This window comes from Camelina sativa, chromosome 12 (assembly GCF_030686135.1).
Source record: "Camelina sativa cultivar CO46 ecotype springtype chromosome 12, ASM3068613v1".
In the NCBI taxonomy this organism is placed as follows: Eukaryota; Viridiplantae; Streptophyta; class Magnoliopsida; order Brassicales; family Brassicaceae; genus Camelina; species Camelina sativa.
The window spans coordinates 20,463,061-20,487,852 of record NC_141891.1 but is presented as its reverse complement, the minus strand read 5'-3'; the positions used below and the strand labels follow the sequence as shown (position 1 = coordinate 20,487,852).

The window sequence follows — 24,792 nt, the reverse complement described above, 5'->3', positions numbered from 1 at the left end:
CTCACACGCCTAGAGATACGCCTGTCTTTATCAAAGAGAATTTGCGACAATCTCAAAGATTAACTTCCACCATTGTTTTGAGTAGTCAAAAGAAACTGCATTTGCATTTTTGAATAGTCAAACGAAATCTTCAGGCTTTGGAGCAATTAAACTTCAATCTCCTCCACAAATTTAAGAGTCAATTCAATGATCTAGAGTCAGGTCTTCGATTTTATGTAGAATCAATTAGTCTTCACAGAAGACTTTTCATATCAAGCTTTAATTTACTCCATAAATGTGAGACAATCCAAAGATCAATTCGTTTCACAGAAAGCACCAAAAAAAAAAAAAAAAAAAAAAATCAAAGAGAAAAGTATGATGCATTATTGTAGTGAGAGGAGGATGATAACAATAAAATGGAGCTTGTGTTTAATCTTATGCCTTTATTACTCAAGGCTTGTGATTGCTTCTCCTGCTAACCATGCGTACCTTCCAGACCAGAGGGATGCTCTTTTGGAGTTCAAGAACGAGTTTTATATCCCAAGCCCCGATTCTGATTACATGATGTTTAAAACGAAGATAGAGACGTGGATGAACAACACTGATTGCTGTTCTTGGGATAGTGTCTCTTGTGATCCTAAGACAGGCAAGGTCGTTGAGTTAGACCTGATTGGCAGTGATCTCAATGGCCCTTTGAGATCTAATAGTAGCCTGTTTAGACTACAACATCTTCAAAGCATAGATCTTAGCTTCAGTAATCTCTCGGGTATTCTACGGGATTCGATTGGCAACCTCAAATATTTGAGGGTTTTGAGTCTTGGTGATTGCAAATTCATCGGAAAGATTCCATCCTCACTCGGAAATCTTACTTATCTCACTAATCTTGATCTTTCTTATAATAATTTCAACAGTGAGCTACCGTATTCCATCGGCAACCTCAAATATTTGAGGGTTTTGAAACTCCTAAATAGCAATCTCTTTGGAAAGATTCCTTCGTCATTCGGAAGTCTTTTTTATCTCACTGATCTTGATCTTTCTAGAAATGATTTCACCAGTGAAGGACCAGACTCGATGGGGAGACTAACAGATTTTCAACTAGTGCTACTCAACTTGAGCTCGCTCGTCCGGATAGACCTTAGTTCTAACCAGTTCAAAGGTATGCTCCCATCTAATATGAGTAGCCTTTCTAAACTGGAGTCTTTTGATATTAACGAGAATTCATTTTCTGGACCCGTTCCCTCTTCTCTCTTCATGATCCCTTCGTTGATTGAACTTAACCTGGGACGTAACCACTTCACCGGTCCTCTTGAGATTGTGAATTTCTTCTCTTCACAATCTAACCTTTCAAAATTATACATTGGAGAAAACAATTTCAGTGGACCAATCCCAGGATCTATATCGAAACTAGTCGGACTCTCGGAACTTAGCCACTCTTTCTGGAACACAGGAGGGGACCTTGTTGATTTCAGCATTTTCTTGCATCTCAAGTCACTTACCTCACTTGATCTTTCAGGGATTCATTTGAATATCAGTTCAACGCTCCATCTTCCCTCAAGCATGAGAAACTTGGTTTTATCATCCTGCAATATTGATGAATTCCCCAAGTTTCTACAAAACCACACCAGTTTGTATAATTTAGACATCTCTGCCAATCAAATCGAAGGCCAATTACCAGAATGGTTATGGATCTTGTTTTCAAGTCTTTGAGACAAAGCTAAAGAACAACTCTTCTTTATTATTAAGGAAAATAACTCAAAACCTTAATCTCTCAAATCTCTCTTAAGGTATGTCACAACTCAACATCCTTATTTATATAAAACCTCTAATCCTATTCCTATTAGAAAACTCTTGTATTAGATAACTCCTAACACAAACCCAAAGCCTTATCTCAATGTAAACATAATTTATTTAGGAATAGGATAACTTCAAACTTAAGTTATCCAACAATCTCCCTCCTAAGTTTGAAGTCTTCTTCTGCCACTTCTCTCATCCCAATAAGATCCCTCATTTCCTTGAACTTGCTCTTCCCAAGCGCCTTGGTCAGTATGTCCGCCTTCTGTTCACTTCCAGGAACATGTTCTACCTCCACTTGCCCTTTCTCCACACACTCTCTAATAAAATGAAATCTTGTATGAATGTGCTTGCTCCTACCATGAAACACTGGGTTTTTTGTCAAAGCAATGGCTGATTTGTTGTCAATTCGAATGACAACCTTCTCACACGATGCTCCAGTGACCTCTCGGAGCAAATCCTGCAACCATATAGCTTGTCTTGCTGCCTCTGTTCCTGCCATAAACTCAGAGCTTCGCAGGATGATAGAGCAACAATGTCTTGCTTTTGAGAACACCAAGTAATAGGGCTATCTCCAAGGTAGAAGATGTGACCGGTTGTGCTTTTACCATCATCAGGGTCAATATTATGACTTGAGTCGCTATATCCTACAATCCTTGGTATCTTGGAGGTTGCACGACCGAAGGTTAGACCCAGATTGACCGTTCCCTTCAAGTATCTCAAACATTTCTTCAGAGCAACTCCATGAGACTCTCTTGGATCCTGCATATAACGACTTAAGACACCAACACAGTATGACAAATCAGGTCTCGTATGCAGTAGATAACGAAGACATCCAACATTCCTCCTGTAGTTAGTAGCATCAACCGGTTTCTCCTTCAAAGCTTTGTCAAGTTTTAATCCCGACTCCATTGGTATATGCACAGGATTACAATCCTTCATTCCAGCCTCTTCTAAGATCCTTAGAGCATATCTCCTCTGATTCAAAGTTATACCTTCCTCATGCTGACAGACCTCAATACCAAGGTAGTATGTGAGTTTCCCTAAGTCACTCATATCGAAGTTTGTTGCCATCTCCCTCTTAAACCGATCAATAATAGTTTTGTTTGTGCCAGTTACAAACAAATCATCGACATATACGGCCACAACAAGGCGATCTCCTTTTACTTCCTTTCGATAGACTGAGGGCTCCTTAGAGCACTTACTAAAATTCAACTCACACAGGATCTGATTCAGCTTATTGTTCCATGCCCTTGGAGCTTGTCTCAGACCATATAAGGCTTTGTTTAACTTATACACCTTGTTTTCTTGACCTTCCTCCTCAAATCCCTCAGGCTGATCGACATAAACCGTTTTTTGTAGCTCACCGTGAAGAAACGCTGTTTTAACGTCAAGATGGTGCACTTCCCATCCGTGTAAAGCAGCAAGGTTGACAAGAAGCCGTATGGTTTCAAGTCGTGCAACAGGAGCGAATACCTCTTCAAAATCAGTCCCATGTTGTTGAACATATCCTTTAGCAACAAGCCGCGCTTTGTGTTTATTTATGCTCCCATCTGCATTCCTTTTAAGCTTAAAGACCCACTTTAAGCCTATTGGCTTTGTTCCTGCAGGTCGATCAACAAGGTCCCAAGTATGATTTTTGTTTATAGATAGTATCTCATCTTCACAGGCCATGATCCATTCCTTGCTCTCACTTGCTTCATTAAAGTTTCTCGGTTCCTCATTTAGTTGTAAGAGCAACATTTCACCTTCTTCCTCCACAAGTTGTAAACAGTCTTGATATGTGATTAAAACATAATCATCAAGATATTTAGGCCTTGAAGTTGATCTTAAAGACCTTCTCAGTCCCATTTGGGTTTCTCCCTCCGATGTAATAGCATCAATCTTCGCATTGTCAACTCTGTTCACGATTCCTCTGTTTTCACTATCTTCGATTGTATGCTCTGTTTCCACATTCTCTGCATTTTCATCGTTCTCCACTTCACCTTGAATCCCATGGTTTCCAAATTCTCCAAAGCAAATACTAAACGTACCATTAGTCTCAGATTCTGATCCTTTTCCATTCCAGTTCCATCCCTTTGATTCATCAAACACCACATCTCTACTCACCACTATTTTCTTGTTTTGCGGATCATACATTCTATATGCCTTTGAACCCGGTTCAGTTCCCAGATGAACCAGCATCCGAGACCTGTCTTCAAGTTTCTTCAGGTGTGGTGTCTCTATTTTGGCGTATCCAATACACCCAAACACTCGCAGATGTCCAACGTTTGGTTTCTTGCTTCTAAACATCTCATATGGTGTCTTGTCTTGAAGAGCTCTTGTAGCTATTCTGTTCAAGAGGTAAGTTGAGTGTCGAATAGCTTCTCCCCACATATAGTTTGGTAAATGCATGTGCTTCAAACAACTTCTGGTCATCTCCAAGAGAGTTCTATTGCGCCTCTCAACCACTCCATTCTGCTGAGGAGTATATGGAGCAGTGAGATGTCTTTTGATCCCTGCTTCAGTACAGAATGTGTTGAATTCGCTTGACACAAATTCTCCACCCCTGTCAGTCCGAAAAGTCTGTATACGCTCTCCTGATTCTTGCTCAACTATTCTCTTAAAGTTCTTGAACTTTGCGAATGCTTCCCCCTTTTCTTTTAGCAGAGCTGTCCACATATAGCGTGTATGATCATCTATAAGCATGAATATATACCTGTTTCCTGCACCTGTACTAGGGGTGATCGGACCACAAAGGTCCCCATGAACCAGTTCTAGTATCTTATTTGCCCGATAGGAGGTTGCTTGCGGGAACGCTCGCCTTGCCTGTTTACCGAGTAAGCATGAACCACATATTTCTCTTTCAAAGTTAACATCCGGTACCCCTTGAACAAGCTCCTTATCGAACATAGATTTCAAAGTTCCAGAGTTTATATGTCCCAAACGTGCGTGCCATCTGCTTGCCTCACTTGTTGATGAGAAGTGAAGTCTCGAATTATCTCTGATTCCCATTCGTACTTTGTAGAGACGATTTAGAGATCTCTCAGCTTTAGCAAGCAGCTTCCCATGTTGATCATGCATAGTTAGAGTTCCTCCTCTAAGTCTTATGTCGCACCCTGACTCTGTGGCTTGTCCGAGACTTATAATATTACTTTTCAGATTCGGTATATAGTAGACATCGGTCATAACTCGTGGCTGGCCATACATATCAGTAAAAGAGATGGATCCTTTTCCTTTGATATCTATTCGAGAGTCATCCCCAAATCGCACTTTCCCAGTGATAGAGCTATCAATCTTGTCAAAGTATCGTCGATCTCCAGTCATGTGGTTACTGGCTCCATTGTCAAGGTACCAGATGTTTTCATCCTTCGTGTTGGCTTCGTACTTACTTGGTATGCATCTCTCTTCGTTTAAATAAACGACTTCGTGCATCATGAGTTCGTCAGCATCTTGTGTTTCACTTTTCTCATCTTCATGTGTCTCCTGTAGTTTAAGTAAACGATCTGGACAGTTAAATGCGAAGTGTCCGGTCTTATCACAGCGAAAACATGTTACTTTGTCATATCTCGACCTCCATTAAAGCCTCGTCCTCCACCGAAGCGTCCACGGCCTCTGCCTCGGTAAGAACCTCTTCCACCGCGTCCTCTGTTTCGAAATTCCCCGTTATAGTCACGATTTGCAAAATTTGAATGTCCCTCCATATTAGTATACAACAACTTGTTTTGCTCTTCGAGCATATCTTCTTCTTCTGAGATGCGTTCTTCGTATGCTTTCATACGACCGACAATGTCTACAAAGCTTGTGGTGTTGAGATCCAAAACTTGCTCCAGTGATGCGACCATAAGAATGAACTTTGCTCTTGGAAGACACTTCAAAAATTTTCTCACCATCTTTGATTCTTCCAAGGTTTCTCCAAGTGTAGCTGTCTTAGCTGAGATTTCAGTTAGTCTTCCCACGAAGTCATCAACCTTCTCGGTGTCTTTCATACGCAAACGGTCAAACTCAGCCATAAGAGTTTGCAATCGAGCTTCTTTCACCCTTTCTGCTCCCACATGTCGTCCCTTTATTGCTTCCCACATTGACTTAGCCGAGTCAAGTGCGCCGACTTGCAAGGTAAGTGATTCTGGTATAGATTGAACAATTAAAGTAATCGCCATGTTGTTTTTATCAGGGTTGATAGTACTTGTTGCAGACTCTGGTTCTATGACTTCCCACACCTTATGAACTCTAAGCGCTATCCTCATCTTCATGGCCCATACTGTGTAATTTGTTGCATTCAGCATAGGACATGAGATAGAATTGGTTCCTCCTCCTTCCTTTGGCGTGATGGTTGAGACGGTAAGATCTCCCATCTTTCACAACTCCCTCTGAAGCTCTGATACCAATTCTTGTTTTCAAGTCTTTGAGACAAAGCTAAAGAACAACTCTTATTTATTATTAAGGAAAATAACTCAAAACCTTAATCTCTCAAATCTCTCTTAAGGTATGTCACAACTCAACATCCTTATTTATATAAAACCTCTAATCCTATTCCTATTAGAAAACTCTTGTATTAGATAACTCCTAACACAAACCCAAAGCCTTATCTCAATGTAAACATAATTTATTTAGGAATAGGATAACTTCAAACTTAAGTTATCCAACAATGGAGTCTTCCAGAGTTGGGGTATGTAAACATTGCTCATAATTCCTTCAGTGGAGTACTAACTATGTTACCAAACTCTACTGTCGATAGCTTTATAGCCTCTGATAATCAGTTTTCGGGAGAGATTCCTAGAGCAATATGCGAAGTTGGTACACTTGATCTTTCCAACAACAACTTCAGCGGTTCTATTCCCCGGTGTTTTGGAGTTTCCAATACATCTCTTTCGATCTGCATCTTCGAAATAACACTCTCTGGTGTTATTCCAGAGGAATCTTTGCATGGGTACTTGAGATCACTTGATGTTGGTCTCAATTGGTTACCAGGACAACTTCCCAAGTCGCTCATCAACTGCAGTTATCTCCAGTTTCTGAACGTGGAAGAGAACAGAATCAATGACAAATTTCCATTCTGGTTGAGTTCGTTGCCCAATCTGCAGATTCTTGTCCTTCGTTCTAACGAGTTCCATGGGCCAATAACTTCTCCTGGAGATTCTTTGAGTTTTCCTATTAGGAATGTTCATATATATGTAAAGGAAGATTTGATTGATACAAATTTCTCCTATGATTTATTCTCAATAACTGCTCATATATTCTCATTCCTTACATGTGAATATGTCTGTGTATAAATTGTAATCTCTATGTCAATAGTAAACACATTCAATCTCATAATCTCATATGGTATCAGAGCTTCTAGCGATACCGCAAACTCATATTTTCAAGTTTTTTCTTTCGTTTCTCTTCGTTTTTCTCCTATCCTCTTCCATGGCTGCTGAAACTATCACAGTCTCCGAAAACTCAACTCTCCTCAGTGTCAATATGACAAACGTCACTCGTCTCACCACTACGAACTTCCTTATGTGGAGGCGCCAAGTTCACGCTCTCCTCAATGGTTATGCTCTTGCTGGGTACCTTGATGGATCCAATCTTCCACCATCTCTCACCGTGACCTCTGATGCTGGTGTGGTCACTCCCAACCCCGCCTATCTCCTCTGGCAGCGCCAAGATCAGCTCATTTATAGTGCTCTCTTGGGCGCTATCTCTGTCTCGATTCAGCCCATCCTTTCCACAACGGAGACCTCTGCTCAGATCTGGAGAAAACTGTCACAAACCTATGCCAATCCTAGCCGTGGTCACATTCAGCAGCTTCGTCAACAGGTTCGCCAATGTAAGAAGGGCTCCAAAACCATTGACGAATATGTTCAGGGCTTTGTGACTCGTTTCGATCAACTGGCTCTTCTTGGCAAGCCCATTGATATTGAAGATCAAGTTGATTACCTCATCGATGGTCTCTCCGAAGACTACAAGCAGGTAATAGATCAGATCCAAGCTCGTGATGTCTCACCCTCACTCACTGAGATCCACGAGAAGTTGTTAAACTATGAAGTTAAGCTTCATGCCTCGGCTTCCTCCGCTACGTCTCTCCCGATCTCTGCCAATGTGGTTCGTCATCAACCTCACGGCAACAACACCAAATCCAACAACAATTACTCTCGTGGTCAGTACCGCAACAACAACTCTCGTAGCACCTCCTCTCAACAGTAATACTCTCCACGTCAGGATCTGTCCTCTACCCGTGGCTATCAAGGTAAGTGTCAGATCTGTGGGGTGTTTGGTCACAGTGCACGCCGCTGTCCTCAACTTGGTGTAACCACTGGTTCCATGCCTCGTGCTAACTTTGCTGGTGTTCCCAACTCTGCAAACCCGTGGCTCCTAGACTCTGGATCAACCCATCACATTGCTTCTGATCTTGCTAATCTCTCCTTGCACCAACCTTATCACGGTGGTGAAGAAGTCGTGGTTGGCAACGGTACCGGGTTACCCATAACTCACACTGGTTCTACTCTTTTACACTCTACCTCCAAACCGTTGAAACTTCATAATGTTCTTTATGTACCTCAAATACAAAAGAACCTTATCTCTGTCTACAAACTATGCAATGCTAATCACGTCTTTGTACAATTTTTCCCTTCATGCTTTCAGGTGAGGGATCTCAGCACGGGGATCCTGTTGCTCCAAGGGAACACCAAAAATGAGCTTTATGAGTGGCCTCTCTCCTTGCCTTTCGCCTCTACCTACACCACAACCATCAACAATATCAAAACCACCACCACTGATTGGCACTCGAGACTAGGCCACCCCTCCTATCATATACTTAAAAATATTATATCAAGTTTTTCTTTACCGCATTCTGGCTCCTTTTCGCAACCACTAGCTTGTAGTGATTGCTCAATCAATAAAAGCCACAAACTCTCTTTTTCACAAACCACTATTGCCTCTACTCGGCCACTCGAATATTTATTTACAGATGTGTGGACATCTCCTATCACCTCTGTTGATAACTATAAGTATTACCTTCTTATTGTTGATCACTACTCTCGCTACACCTGGCTCTACCCTCTCAAACTAAAATCACAAGTTTGCGACGTTTTCATTCGTTACACTTCCCTTGTTGAGAAAAAATTCCAAACCAAGATAGGAACATTATTCTCTGATAATGGTGGTGAATTTATAGCCCTTCGTGCTTTTTATCCTCCAAAGGGATCACTCATCTTACCTCTCCGCCTCATACGCCAGAACACAACGGTCTTGCTGAACGTCGCCACCGACACATTGTCGAAACAGGTCTTACCCTTCTCACTAAAGCCAAAATTCCTACCTCCTTCTGGACATATGCCTTCGCTACAGCCGTTTATCTTATAAACCGAATGCCTACACCAAATTTGTCTCTACAATCACCCTTTCAAATCCTCTTCAACACCAACCCAAACTACAACAAATTAAAAATATTTGGGTGCCTTTGCTTCCCTTGGTTACGACCGTATACCTCTAATAAGCTTGATTCTCGCTCTCTCCCATGTGTCTTCCTCGGATATTCCCTTACTCAGAGTGCCTTTCTCTGTTTTGATCCTCAAACCAATCGTACATATGTCTCACGACATGTTCGATTTGACGAAACACAATACCCCTATCAGCAATTGCTCAAACCCGTTCCTCAACCAAACCCAGATTCAATACCTATCTGTCCTAATCATGTCGTCCCTATCTCACCAACTCTGTCTCCACTCGTAACGGCTCATTCTGTTCCATTGGTGTCTACACAGGAATCTTCGGACTCGGATTCATCACCTGCCGGCTCCTCCCCGATCTTGTCATCACCACAACCTTCATCTCCGGCCATCTCGTCGGCATCTCGCAGCACCACCAACTCCTCCTCCTCTTCGCCTCCTTCATCGTCGGGTCCAATTCTTGCTTCCTCTCCGCCATCAGTTGTCGCAACAAATCACGACAACACTCACAGCCCAACAACGACATCAACAGGCCCAACAACACCAACCTCCACTTCAGCAACTTCAAGTCCATCACGTGATAACTCCTCTACGGCCCATTCAAGCCCAACAAACACATCACCAACCAACTCGTCTTCTTCGTCTATCTCCTCGCAAAATCAAGCTCCGCTTGAACCACCTCCTCTCGACAATCTCCACCCGATGCGCACACGAGCAAAGAACAACATTGTCAAACCCAACAAGAAGTTTGGTCTCACAGCTATTGTCTCCACCGATGACTGTGAGCCTCGAACCGTAAAACAGGCACTCAAAGATCGGAGGTGGCGAGGCTCGATGTCTACTGAGTTTGATGCACAGGTATGAAGCCACACTTGGGATCTTGTTCCACCTCCTAAGGATGTTAATATCATTGATTGCAAATGGATTTTTCGTCTCAAATATCTACCTGATGGATCTCTAGACAAATACAAATCACGTCTTGTTGCAAAAGGATTCACTCAGCAACCGGGTATTGATTATTTTGAGACTTTCAGTCCTGTAATTAAAGCTACATCCATTCGGATTGTTCTTGACACTGCTGTCAGCCGTGACTGGTGCATCCGCCAAATTGATGTCAACAATGCATTTCTCCAAGGAACTCTCGATGAAGAAGTCTCTATGCATCAGCCTGAAGGTTTCGTTGATCCAGACCGTCCCACACATGTATGTCGCCTTCGGAAGGCTCTATACGGCCTTAAACAGGCTCCGCGTGCTTGGTACCTTGAGTTAAAACAATATCTCCTGGCAGTTGGATTTAAGAATTCTCTCTCAGATACGGCTCTGTTTGTTTTGCATCAAGGTGATCTTTTTCTCTATGTATTGGTGTATGTTGATGATATTATTGTCACAGGCAACAATCCTATTGCTGTTGACAATGCTATCCAGCATCTCGCAACTCGCTTCTCCCTGAAGGACATGGGCAATCTGTCATATTTCCTTGGTCTTGAAGTCATTCGCACACCACACGGTCTACATCTCAACCAACGCAAGTATACCATTGATCTTCTACATCGAATGAAGATGCAAGATGCAAAACCTGTTGCTACTCCGATGGCATCCACACCTAAACTCACACTCACTGGCGACTTGTACTCTGATCCGACAGCCTACAGAACACTTGTGGGAAGCTTACAATATCTCGCCTTCACACGTCTCGATATTGCCTATGCTGTCAACAAGCTCTCTCAGTACATGCATCAACCTACAACCGATCATTGGCAAGCCGCCAAGCGTGTTCTCCGCTATCTTGCCGGCACACCAACGTATGGAATCATGTTTCGCAAGTCCAATCCACTCACGTCACATGCATTCTCTGATGCGGACTAGGCTGGGGATGCTGACAATTATGCATCCTCGAATGGCTACATTCTCTACATTGGCACTCAACCAATCTCCTGGTCCTCCAAGAAGCAGAAGAGCATTGCTCGCTCCTCTACGGAAGCTGAGTATCGTGCTGTTGCAAACACGGCGTCTGAACTTGTTTGGGTATGTTCTCTACTTACTGAACTCATTATTCATCAACACAACCCACCAGTTATTTATTGTGACAATATTGGTGCAACTTATCTTTGTGCCAATCCGGTGTTCCATTCAAGAATGAAGCATGTGGCCATTGCTTACCATTTTATTCGTGATCTTGTACAAAAGGGGACGCTTCGTGTTGCCCACGTTTCCACTAAAGATCAATTAGCCGACTGTCTCACTAAGCCTCTAAGTCGTCCTCAGTTTCTTCTTCTATGAGACAAGATTGGTGTGTCTAAAGCCCCATCATCTTGAGGGAGGATATTAGGAATGTTCATATATATGTAAAGGAAGATTTGATTGATACAAATCTCTCCTATGATTTATTCTCAATAACTGCTCATATATTCTCATTCCTTACATGTGAATATGTCTGTGTATAAATTGTAATCTCTATGTCAATAGTAAACACATTCAATCTCATAATCTCATATTTCCCACTCTGCGAATTTTTGACATTTCTGAAAATCGCTTCAGTGGAGTGTTGCCATTAGATTACTTTGTTGGTTGGAGTGTAATGTCATCAGTCGTAGACGTTATTGATAATACGCCTGGATTTACGCTTGTAGGAGGTGACCGAGATTTCTATCATAAATATGTGGTTTTGGCGAACAAGGGATTGGATATGGAAGTGGTGGGGAGTGGTTTCAAAATCTACAAAACCATCGATGTCTCCAGTAACAAATTTGAAGGAGGTATTCCTGAATCCATCTGTTTACTTAAGGAACTGATTGTACTCAACATGTCAAACAACGCTTTCACATGCCATATTCCACCATCTTTTTCAAACTTGACCAATCTCCAATCATTAGATCTCTCTCAAAACAGATTATCCGGAAAAATCCCCCCAGACCTCGGGAAACTAACGTTTTTGGCGTGGTGAACTTTTCGTACAATAGGCTTGAAGGTCCAATACCAAAAGCTACTCAGATTCAGAGCCAGAACATTTCTTCTTTCGCAGAGAACCCTGGGCTTTGCGGTCCTCCTCCCCTAAAAACATGTGGTGGAGTAGAACATGATGAAGATGAAGAAGAAAAGGAAGAGAAAGATCAGGTACTGAGCTGGATTGCAGCTGCAGTAGGCTATGTGCCTGGTTTGTTCTGTGGACTCACCATTGCCTACATATTCACTTCATAGGCTAAGAGTTCCCCAAGTTCTCTACTTTTCTTCTCCATGAGGCTGTAAAAATGATCAATAATAAAAGTGTCTTCTCTTTAATTGTATTGTTTGGATCTCTCATCTTGAGAATCTATCTTTTTTTTCTTGTGTTACTTTTATCTTTACCTTTATAATATATTGTGTCGCTGAAGACATGTCAAATGAATGAACAACTGTGGCCTGTGGGGTGGCTCTGTTAGAACAGAGGCTGGATCATCTACAACATAACTACTCAACAGAGAAACTTTCTATGGCCTTTTTACAGTTTATATGATCGATCATTCAAGTTCTTTTCTACGTTTCCCTTCAAATATACGTTTGCTTTTCAATTGCTACCACGTCATTTTTCATCTTTGAAGAGATATTCTTCGGTACGTACTCTAAGCTTCTTAGGCTCCATCTCCATTTATGGTAACTGTTTAGTCTATACGGTTAAAAACTTATGATTGCTTTTTTTTTTTGTGTGAGAGACTGAGACTCCGAGAGTGAGTCATACTCCTGATATGCTCAAATTTACCCTAGAGCTACTCTCTCAAATAAAGAGATCAATTGTAGTAATTAGGGATCGAATCCACAAGGACTCTAGATTTACACAATAGTGATGTTCATATATTTTACCATGTTTTCTCTTAGTTTATTCACATCTTTTGCATCTTTTGCTATCCATTTTAACCATTATTGCATAGCTTTAGGACCAATCATGCATTAGAGTTTAGTTGCATTGCATTTGCATCTTTTCATGCATAAACAGGTGATTTTGGAGCTTAAGGAGCATGGAAGCAATGGAGAAGAGATGTGAAGCAATCATGAGGAGGAAACAAGGGAGTTAAGGCTGAAGAACCAAGGTCCAGAGTCCAACTCGACCGCACTCTCGACCAGACACTCGACCGTGTGCTGAGGAGGACTCGCCCGAGTGGAGATTGCACGAGAGAAGCCAGCTCGATCAGCCACTCGACCGAGCACTGGTCGAGTTGACCGAGCCGTTGACTACTTTGACTTTTTGCATTTTTAGGGCTTCCACCTCCTCTCCTATATAAAGCCACCAAAAAAGTCCAGCTTTTTAGATATTCTCTAAACCTAGTTTTTACCCTTTTGGGAATTATTCATTTTGCACTTTTATATTTCTTAGATTTTGTACTTGAAAAAGACTAAATCCCTCAATATTGTTGGTTTCATAACTTTCTTAATATTGAGAATTTGAGTTTGATCCTTTAATCAATATTGAAGATCTTTGTTTCATCTTTCTGATAATGCAAGTTTCAATATTTTCTGGGTTTTTGACTTTGTTCATCATGTATTATTGTGAGTAGTTTCCTTAGGATCTTGAGGATGGGTTAGGCTAGGCTTTGTTTGAGGTTTGTTTGCTTTGGTCAAGCTTGATTGTTGTAGATCTCTTCTAGGGTAGATGTTCTTAATGCTGATCCTATATCTGAGAGGGTAGGATCTGATCTCAAGCTTCTTAGCATCACACCAATGTTTAAGAGGCATAGATAAGGCTAGATCTAGAGCTTACCATCTTGCTTGCTAAGAGATTAGAGGTTTTGCTTGGTATGAGACATATTTCTTAATGCCTGCTTGTGTAGATTCTTTACTTTGTGAGAACAAGTCTAGAGATGCATAGGTTTGATTGATTCTTGCCATGAGAGTGGAAGAAGCTTGTCTTAGATTAATGTGTCTAGAGATTAGCTCAAAGCTTTGCTTGAGATTTGTTGGCCAAAGTGTGATAGCCTCATTCATTAGTCTAGCCCATGAATCCCTCCTCAAGGCCTTCTTTGTTTATTGATTTTTAACTCTTAATCGTGTTGTTTGCTTGTTGTTTGATTCGTTCTTGTGTTGCTCTGTTTTTATTGCATTGCTCTGTTTCCCGGATTTGACTAGCTCGACCTACACTCGGTCGAGTGCTGCTCGAGTTCTTCCCCAGAACTTTGTGTTTATGCTTTATGATTGTCCTGTCTTACATTCTATTTGCATTTCTGTTGCATTTACTTATTGTCTAGTTCATTATTGTCTTGCATTAGTTCATTATCATAGTTTCTATTTCTGTTCTAGCTTCATATTAGCCATAATCATTCTGTCTCTTTTACTTTCAGCATCTAGTTCTTATAGTTTACTCTTTGCATCTTTACATTTACATAATAGGATTGTTAGTGACAAACATCCTTTCATATTGGCTTGACTTAGGCATAATATACACATCCTTAGTGATCACAACTCTCATATTGGATTGACACCTCTTATACTACAACTGCATAAGGGGAATTGAAACACCCATCCATCATTCCATTCATATCTCACCATTGCATTCATTCATCATCAATCCAGACCACCAACATAATGTGTTTCAATTTGGCGCCGTTGCCCATTTGAGTGTGTTTTTGTGACATTTAGGATCCATATTAGTCTAAGATTAAGTTCGTTTATACACTTGAATCTTCTGTTGTTGGGTTGAAGTTCCATTTTAGGTACCACTCGACCAGTCACTCGACCACCACTCGACCGAGCAGTGATCGAGCACCTGATCGAGCCAGAGGCCGTGTACATTTGGACACCACTTCCCAGTAGACTTGACCCCCAGACGAGCCTGAGCTCAATTGTGAACCTGTTCGAGTCTGTACTCGAGTTTGTTGATGCACACAAGGTCTAAGGGGAAAGATAATCTTCAAAGGCCTATTGACAACATACATAGGAAGCCAAAGGGTTTGGGAAATCAGAGAAGAAGGGTAGTTCAAGTTCAGCAAGAGGATTCAGTGATCATGGAGCAACAAGCTAACCATGAGCAGAGACCTAGGCACATTGGTGCTGGAGATGCACCCAACACCCAGAACCAAAGGGCTGGAATTGTGCCTCCAACTGTAGCAAACAACAACTTTGAGATCAAGAGTGGATTGATCTCCATGATTCAAGCTAACAAGTTCCATGAGTTGCCAATGGAGGATCCACTTGATCACCTTGATGAGTTTGACAGAATCTGTGGTCTTACAAAGATCAATGGAGTGAGTGAAGATGGATTCAAGTTAAGGCTTTTCCCATTCTCACTTGGAGATAAGGCACACCTTTAGGAGAAGACTCTTCCTACAGGAGCAATTACAACATGGGATGCATGCAAGAAGGCTTTCTTAGCCAAATTCTTCTCCAATGCAAGGACTGCTAGGTTGAGGAATGAGATTTCTGGATTTGCTCAAAGAAACAATGAAAGCTTTTGTGAAGCTTGGGAGAGATTCAAAGGATTTCAAACTCAGTGTCCTCATCATGGCTTCAGCAATGAGTCACTCTTGAGTACATTGTATAGAGGAGTGCTTCCCAAGATAAGGATGTTGCTTGACACAGCCTCTAATGGAAACTTCCTCAACAAGAATGTAGAAGAAGGATGGGAGTTAGTTGAGAATCTTGCTCAGTCAGATGGCAACTACAATGAGGACTATGACAGAACCATAAGGAGTTCCACAACTGATCAAGAGGACAAGTATAAGAAGGACTTGAAGATGGTCAATGAGAAGCTTGACAAGATCCTTCTTAGCCAGTCCAAGTCCATTCACTTCATTGGTGAAGAAGAGGTTCCAATTCAAGAGGGGGAGACTGAATTTGCTGAGTTATGCTACATGCAAAATCAGGGAGGATTCAAAGGCTACAACTAAGGAGGTTTCAAGAACAACAATCTCTCTTATAGGAGTACCAATGTGGCCAATCCTCAAGACCAAGTCTATCCACCTCAACAGCCTCAACAGCAACAAAACTACATCCCCAAACAACAACATCAAGTGTTCCAGCCTCAGTTGTGTCCCCCACCAGGGTTTCAGACTAACCAAGGCCAAGAACAAGACTTAAGAGCAATGATGCAACAATTGTTGATTGGGCAAACACAAGGAAAGATTGAGGAAGCCAAGCAGTTTGCTGAGTTGAACCAAAGGTTAACATCACAGTACAATGATCTGAATATGAAGTTTGAGGGTCTTAGTTCCAGAGTGAAGTATATGGAAAGTAACATAGCCTCTACTTCAGCTCCAAAACCCAACCAACTCCCTGGAAAAGCTGTCCAAAATCCAAGGGAGTTCACAGCCAAAGCCATTCAATTTCAAGAGGAAGAAGTCACTGAGGACAGTGAAGTTCAAGTTTGAGGGAATTCATTAGTTACTGAAGCCCCAAGTGACGTTTGTGCAAAGCAACAGGAGCTCGCATACGAACTCGACCAGGAACTCGAGCAGCCACTCGACCGAGTGCATGCTCGAGTGGTCGATCGAGCTGGAGACTCCGAAGCTGTCAAGCCTGCTAAGTACATTCCTCCTGCCTACAAGCCTCCATTACCATTCCCTGGGCGTTTCAAAGCACAGAAAATTAAGGAGCGTAGGGAAATCATTGAGAAAAAGGAGATGTTGGCTAAGCAACAAGAGGAAGAGAGGGTTTTGAAGGAAGAAGCTTTGGTTGAGAAAAAGGAACAAGTGTCAGCCATTCAAGAGATCATCATAGGTTACCAAGAAGAGGAGAGAGGACCTGCCTTGGAACAGTATGAACCATATCCTCTCTATAGAAATTTTTTGCTTGATTTGTCAAAGAAGAAGGCTCAAGCTCAAGATGAGAAGGATCTTGAGAACCTTGGAGGAGTGATCATCCCACTTAAGCTTAAGGATCCAGGGCCATTCTATCTGCCTTGTACAATCAGTTACCTCCACTACAATCAATGCCTTTGTGATTTGGGAGCTTCAACAAGTGTGATGCCATACTCCATAGCTCAAAAGCTTGGGAGAACTGATTTCAAATCCACTAACCTCCATGTGTGCCTAGCTGATGGGACAAATAGAGAGGTAGTTGGAAGGTTGGAGAATGTCTTACTCAAGATAGGGAAGGCAAGGGTTCACACTGATTTTGTGGTCATAGAGATGGACAAGGAGCCTGAGGATCCAATCTTATTAGGGAGGCCATTCTTAGCCACTGTTGGAGAAGTCATTGATGTCAAGGAAGGTCTTGTGACCTTGAACATTGCTGAAGATGTAGTTATGAAGTTCAACATCTACAATCCAACCAACCTTCCCACCATTGATGACCAGCCTTTTACTATCAATGACAAAGGTGGTCAAGGAGGCTTAAGTGATAAGGCAACCCCAAAGGCTGAGCTCTCACTTCAAGAGGATTCTGTGGAGAAGCTTAAGAGGTCAGTTCAAGAGCTGTCTAGTATGGTTGAGGATCTCCAAGTTAAGCTGAATAAGAGGTCTTTGAGGAAAGCAAGACCTAGGCTCAAAATCAAGAAGAAGTATGGTTTGTGTGCTAAGGGTGAGGTGATCAAGGATCAACTTCACAGTGACCAAGAGGTTCCAGGGAGGATTTCATCACCTCTTTGGTATCTAGATCAAGTCTAAAAAGAAAACAAAGTCAAGCTTAGTGACTTTAAACAAGCTCACTAGGGAGGAAGTCCCTAAGGTATCCTTTGTAAATATGCTTTAATTTCTTAGTAGTTTTGATGTATTTTCTTTTATGTTTTTGTTGGACAGGCCTTTTAGTGAGAATGTAGTTGGTTAAGGAGAGATGTGGACTTGGAGAAGAAGACTCGCAGGCCCACTCGACCAGGCCACGAGAGGTACTCGACCGAGCTGGATACTAATTGAGGCCCATTCGATTCCCATTCTTCTAGAATGATCGAGTGGAGGGAAGAACAAGGAGAAAAATTTTGAAATTTCAAAATTGGTCAAGGAGCTCGACCACGTGCTAGTCGAGTGTGGGGTCGAGTGGCAGCCAAAAGCAAGTCAAAGATTCCTAATTCAAATTTGAATGGTATGGACGCTCCACCCTTGTCTCCTTGTCCCCTTAGCTTCTTTATATAGTCCTTGCACGATCCTATACTTCTCACATTCTCTCATTTGCTCAAAATATTTAAATTCAAGCTTTAAAATCTCTCTCAAAGTTCATCTCTTGCTTTTGCTTTGTTCTTTCAAGTTTTTGGGTCACTAACCTATTAACTTTGAGCTTTGAGTCTATTCCCTTCAGTTTCTTTTGAAAATGTCTTCCAAAATAACCAAGAAGTCTCACCAAACCGCTGCCAGCTCCATGGAACGTCGTGATGCTGACCTTGAATCAAGAGGTGAAGCTGGGAGAGTCACTCGACGGACCACTCGATCGACCACTCGACCGAGTGCCGGTTCGAGCAGTCGGTCGAGCCAGATGCCGTATCCAAGAAGAGAGCCAGTTGAGGAAGATCCTAAGAGGACTGAGAGTGAGGAGGAAAGAGAGCCTACTCTCAATGAGTTTATGAGGAGACACAAGGCCAAAGGGAAGAGGCCAGCTGTTGAAGTTGAGCAAGAAGAGAGTGAAAGTGAAAGTGAGGAAGAAAGTGAAGAAGAAGAATTGATGGATGATGGAGAAGCTGAGTCTTGTGGGCTGTCAAAGAGGCAGCTTTATGATGCTTTCATGAGGATGGAGTTCCTGGGAACTAGATATCCTCACAAGGAGACCATGGAGAAGCTTGCCATTGATGAGGATGTGGAATATCTCTTTGAGAAGAGCAATCTCACCAAGTTCATGGGGCTTTGCATGGAAGGCTAAAAGGAGGAAAACTGTGAGTTCCTAGCCACTGTAAAGCTGAACACATATGCAAGGAAGAGTGCTGAATCTGGAGCTGGTCACATCTCCTTTACTATCAAAGGGAAGAAGCATGAGCTTTCAATGAAGGAGATAGCAAATGTGTTTGGATTTGAGGTTGGGAGCAATAGGAATTTGATGATCCCAAGAGAAGAACTCTTAGCTGTGTGGGAAACCATTGGGGATAACAAGTACTACTCATCCTCCAACTCCAAGAGCTCAAGGATAAGGAGCCCAGTCCTAAGGTACTTCCACAAGGCTCTTGCCAATACCTTCTTTGCAAGGAAGGAAACTGGGAACATCAATGAAGGGGAGCTAAAGATGATTGACTTGGCTCTCAATGAAGTCATCTTACAAGCAAGGAATGGTACCATCATCCTTGGGAGCACAGTGGAGACTGACCTAGGAATGGTACTCATTTACAATATGATTCAATTGAGAAGTTGGGTAGGAAAGTTGGAAAACAAAGGGTCAAGAGGAGCACTTACCATTGGAGGCATCATCACTCCAATCCTTCAAGCTGCTAGAGTTCCACTTAGAGGAGAAAGGGTCTCACCAAGATGGGTTGACTCAAGCTACCTCACTTCTACTCTCATCCTAGCCAAGGAGATGCATCAAGGGAACCACATCTTCAACTTTGAGCTTCCAACACTTGGGAAAAAGCAATTCATATTGCCTAACCAAGAGCTCACTACTATTCAAGAAGGGGCCAACATTGATTTTTGGCCAGCTGAGGAGCATTGGTTTGATGGAGTAGTTCAACATAGAGTTGAGGAAGCTGGGAATGCACAAGTAGATTATGAGCCCAACCCAAGAGATAGTAGAGGAGTGAGGGAGAATGCCAAGAGGTTAACTCTTTTGCAAAAATAGGGCAAGTGGAATGGAAAGAGGTTTGACAAGCTGAAGAAGAAGGTGACCAACATGGCTAAGTCTATCAAAGGCTTAAAGAAGGAGATTGCTGAGCTGAAGAGTGGAAACTCATCTCCTAGCCATTCAAGCCCTTTGAGGAGAAGTAGCTCAACTAGAGCACTTTCAAGGGTTGCGAATCCTGTGGAACCAGCTAGGGCTTCAATGTATGAGCCAAATCAGAGGAAGAGGAGCTCAAGTACCCGAGAACAACAATTTTCGAGGCACTCGACCGGGTCACTCGAGCACCCACTCGACCGAGCACCACCGAGGTACTCGACCGAGCACCTTCCCAGATCACCCTATGACTTCCTACCTCCAACTGCTTATCCAGGTTATCCAAGTTACCCTCCCATCCCACCTCAATACTACATGGATCCAGCTCTCTACCAGCAGTTTTGCCAGCAGCAAGGTCAACAATTTGACACTCGCGGTCCAGCTCGACCCCCCCACTCGGACACGTACTCGACCGAGTGCCGGTCGATCTCCATCGTCGAGCTGCCCCAAAGCCCATCTCCAAGTCACCAACAAGACCCCAACTACTCCTATGACATCATGCAGATGGATGTGGACAACTTCTTCCACAATCCCTAAGGTACCACTATCACCTTCATTGCATTTCATATTGTGTTTTATTGTTTTTGATCTTGAATCCTCAATCCAATTTCTTTCACACAGAGGACTGTGTGATTTAAGTTTGGGGGAGGGTTTGAGATATCATTTGACATTGTGTTTTGTGTTCTTATTTCAAATTTTTATCATCATCATGTTAGCACTTGCATAAGCATCTAAGGCATAGAAAAACCATAAAAATTTGAAAATTTTTGAAAAAATCTTCATAAAATAAAAGAGTGTTCATGTAGTTTGCATTGCATATTAGGATCTTGTTTAGCATGTTTCATGTAGAATTGTATAATATTTGCATTAGGGATCTATGATGAATATTTCCTTGTTAGCTAGCTTATTCACTAGACTAGGATCAATGCCCAAGTTATTAGTACTTTGATGCTAGTTGAGTAGTTAGAAGCATAAGATTGAACCAAGTCTTGAATTCTTGCATTGCATTTGGTCTAAATTGAAGCATGTTGAGATTTGAAACCATTTCCTATTTATAAGAACCTAATATTGACTTTTAATTATCAATGTGTGCATTGTTTTAAACTCATGGATACCATATACATACTTGGATCATCTTTCTCCTTTTTACCACTCTTGTTGATCCAAGTAGCTGATTAAATCATTAAGATCAGTTCCCCTACCCCTCAACCAAACCTTCTTACAAGCCTTGTTGATTCTTGAGTGTGTGAGGCCTATTTTTGGGATTGAGCTTGGTAGAAAGTGTTAGGTTTGAACTGACAAGAGTAAGACCTTGTATAGTTCTAGTTTGCATTTTTCAAACTAGATAGGACTAGGTGGTTCACTTGTTGGGTTTGGGACTTGGCTGTTATGAAAAGAAAAGGAAGAAAAGAGAAAGAAAAAAGGTAGAGTCTTTAAGAGGAGATTGTGTTTAAGCAAAAGTCTAGTGAAAGGATGGGAAGTAAAATGTTGTTTAAGATGGTTCTAGTTAAGGAAAAGAAAAGAAAGAAAAGAAAAGTTTAGCAAAATGCTTATATGTCTTAAGAATAAGAAGAAAAGAGAACCATAGCAAATAAGTAAGAATCCTCCATCCCACTAGAGAGATCAAATAAGAAAACATCTCCTAAGACTTGAAAACCAAAAGAGAAAAAGGGTTAAAAAGAAAAGAAGAAGTAAAGGGTAGCACTAGGATCATTTAGGTCTAGATTGCTAAGATAAACACTTTGGGTGCCTTTGGGTAGACAAGGTTTTATTCTTGTATGTGTCTAGGTGTTCTTACCTTTAGCATTCTTCTAAAGCTCAATCCATTTTCATGAGAGAACCTTGATATTGACAAGCCCCACTCTAAAAAGAGACCATCATTGTCTCAAAACCCTTTATTACCAAGCCAAATGAGTTTAAGCATTGCATAGAATTGATTCATGTTCTTATTTAATGAATGTTAAAGGAAATGGTTGATTTGAATGCATGTGGATATATAAGGCTCAAATCAATAAAGGTTGTGAAATGCTTGTCTAAAGTCTTTAATTCCAGCTCATTCAACTTGCATCATAGTATTAGTAACTTGGACATTGATTCTAGATGGTCTATTTGCAAGCTTTAGGAGCTGAGATCCCCTTTTCAAACCTCACTTACCTTCTTATGTCTTGCTTATTTGCTTGAGGGCAAGCAAAGACTAAGTTTGGGGGTGTTGATGTTCATATATTTTACCATGTTTTCCCTTAGTTTATTCACATCTTTTGCATCTTTTGCTATCCATTTTAACCATTATTGCATAGCTTTAGGACCAATCATGCATTAGAGTTTAGTTGCATTGCATTTGCATCTTTTCATGCATAAACAGGTGATTTTGGAGCTTAAGGAGCATGAAAGCAATGGAGAAGAGATGTGAAGCAATCATGAGGAGGAAACAAGGGAGTTAAGGCTGAAGAACCAAGGTCCAGAGTCCAACTCGACCGCACACTCGACCAGACACTCGACCGTGTGCTGAGGAGGACTCGACCGAGTGGAGATTGCACGAGAGAAGCCAGCTTGACCAGCCACTCGACCGAGCACTGGTCGAGTTGACCGAGCCATTGACTACTTTGACTTTTTGCATTTTTAGGGCTTCCACCTCCTCTCCTATATAAAGCCTTGTACCTGCAGCCACCAAAAAAGGTCCAGCTTTTTAGATATTCTCTAAACCTAGTTTTTACCCTTTTGGGAATTATTTCTTTTGCACTTTTATATTTCTTAGATTTTGTACTTGAAAAAGACTAAATCCCTCAATATTGTTGGTTTCATAACTTTCTTAATATGGAGAATTTGAGTTTGATCCTTTAATCAATATTGAAGATCTTTGTTTCATCTTTCTGATAATGCAAGTTTCAATATTCTCTGGGTTTTTGACTTTGTTCATCATGTATTGTTATGAGTAGTTTCCTTAGAATCTTGAGGATTAGGCTAGGCTTTGTTTGAGGTTTGTTTGCTTTGGTCAAGCTTGATTGTTGTAGATCTCTTCTAGGGTAGATGTTCTTAATGTTGATCCTATATCTGAGAGGGTAGGATCTGATCTCAAGCTTCTTAGCATCACACCAATGTTTAAGAGGCATAGATAAGGCTAGATCTAGAGCTTACCATCTTGCTTGCTAAGAGATTAGAGGTTTTGCTTGGTATGAGACATATTGCTTAATGCCTACTTGTGTAGATTCTTTACTTTGTGAGAACAAGTCTAGAGATGCATAGGTTTGATTGATTCTTGCCATGAGAGTGGAAGAAGCTTGTCTTAGATTAATGTGTCTAGAGATTAGCTCAAAGCTTTGCTTGAGATTTGTTGGCCAAAGTGTGATAGCCTCATTCATTAGTCTAGCCCATGAATCCCTCCTCAAGGCCTTCTTTGTTTATTGATTTTTAACTCTTAATCGTGTTGTTTGCTTGTTGTTTGATTCGTTCTTGTGTTGCTATGTTTTTATTGCATTGCTCTGTTTCCCGGATTTGACTAGCTCAACCACTCACTCGACCTACACTCGGTCGAGTGCTGCTCGAGTTCTTCCCCAGAACTTTGTGTTTATGCTTTATGATTGTCCTGTCTTACATTCTATTTGCATTTCTGTTGCATTTACTTATTGTCTAGTTCATTATTGTCTTGCATTAGTTCATTATCATAGTTTCTATTTCTGTTCTAGCTTCATATTAGCCATAATCATTCTGTCTCTTTTACTTTCAGCATCTAGTTCTTATAGTTTACTCTTTGCATCTTTACATTTACATAATAGGATTGTTAGTGACAAACATCCTTTCATATTGGCTTGACTTAGGCATAATATACACATCCTTAGTGATCACAACTCTCAGATTGGATTGACACCTCTTATACTACAACTGCATAAGGGGAATTGAAACCCATCCATCATTCCATTCATATCTCACCATTGCATTCATTCATCATCAATCCATACCACCAACATAATGTGTTTCAAATAGATTTAATAATTTTTTAATTATGCTAAAAGAATTATTGTAATTTAAATTGCAAGATTAAACAGAAAATAAAAGAGTTGTAAATCAATAGGAATAAACGCTAGGCCTAGGGAAATTCTCAGGAAATCATGAAAATCAGATCAATTAATTAAACATGCAGAATTCAACAATTAAGCACCGTTCTTGAACTCTAAACACAATTATAAAATAAATCAGTTCGCACTGCAAATATTATCTAAATTTAAAACTAGAAAGTCCAAATCTCTTTGCAAAATTCAAGTTAAAAACCAGCAATAAAATCAAGTTTAGATAAGTTCACAAAATCTTTAATTCAAATCTCTTTGCAAAAAGTAATTTTGCTCACCAAAGGTTTTTATCAGGAAAATCAATTATATTCTCATATCAATCAATAATCGTAAGATCTAAATCCAGATGACTAATCAAAGATCTAGCATTAAGAACAATCTATGGTGAAGAACAAGAAAGATAATGAATCCTAAATAAACAGATCTAATAATCCATGAAATCCCTAATGAGAAACTCTAAACCTAACAAGCAGATCTACTCAGACATAATCAATAAAACACAAAACATCTTCTGAATAAATTGCATTAAGAAAGAGATTAAAGAAGAAGTAAAGGAGTTCTGAATCTTCTCCGAAGGAGTCTTGATTCTTCTCTCCAAAATCTCTCTAAAATCTCTCAGGGTTTTGCTCTCAAAAGTTGCAGGGAAAAATAAAGCTTAGGTCTAAACAATGACCACAAAAATCCTATTTATATTCCTAAAACACGTCCAGGGACTAATGATGCAAATATGGAAAACTTTAGGGCAGCTCTGTAAATCTTCAAAACTTGTGAGAAAAACTTCCGATTTCGTCTTTGGC

General features: G+C 41.0%; 1 non-coding gene and 1 pseudogene across 1 annotated transcript; one reads left to right on the top strand and one right to left on the bottom strand.

Annotated features, from left to right (window-relative positions):
• Positions 1-357: 357 nt before the first annotated feature.
• Positions 358-12,380, top strand: LOC104773001 (receptor-like protein 50; annotated as a pseudogene).
• A 3,170-nt stretch (positions 12,381-15,550) lies between these two features.
• Positions 15,551-15,657, bottom strand: LOC147930811 (small nucleolar RNA R71). Its single transcript, XR_015576761.1, has one exon. It is a non-coding gene; the product is annotated as a small nucleolar RNA R71 (small nucleolar RNA).
• Positions 15,658-24,792: the final 9,135 nt, after the last annotated feature.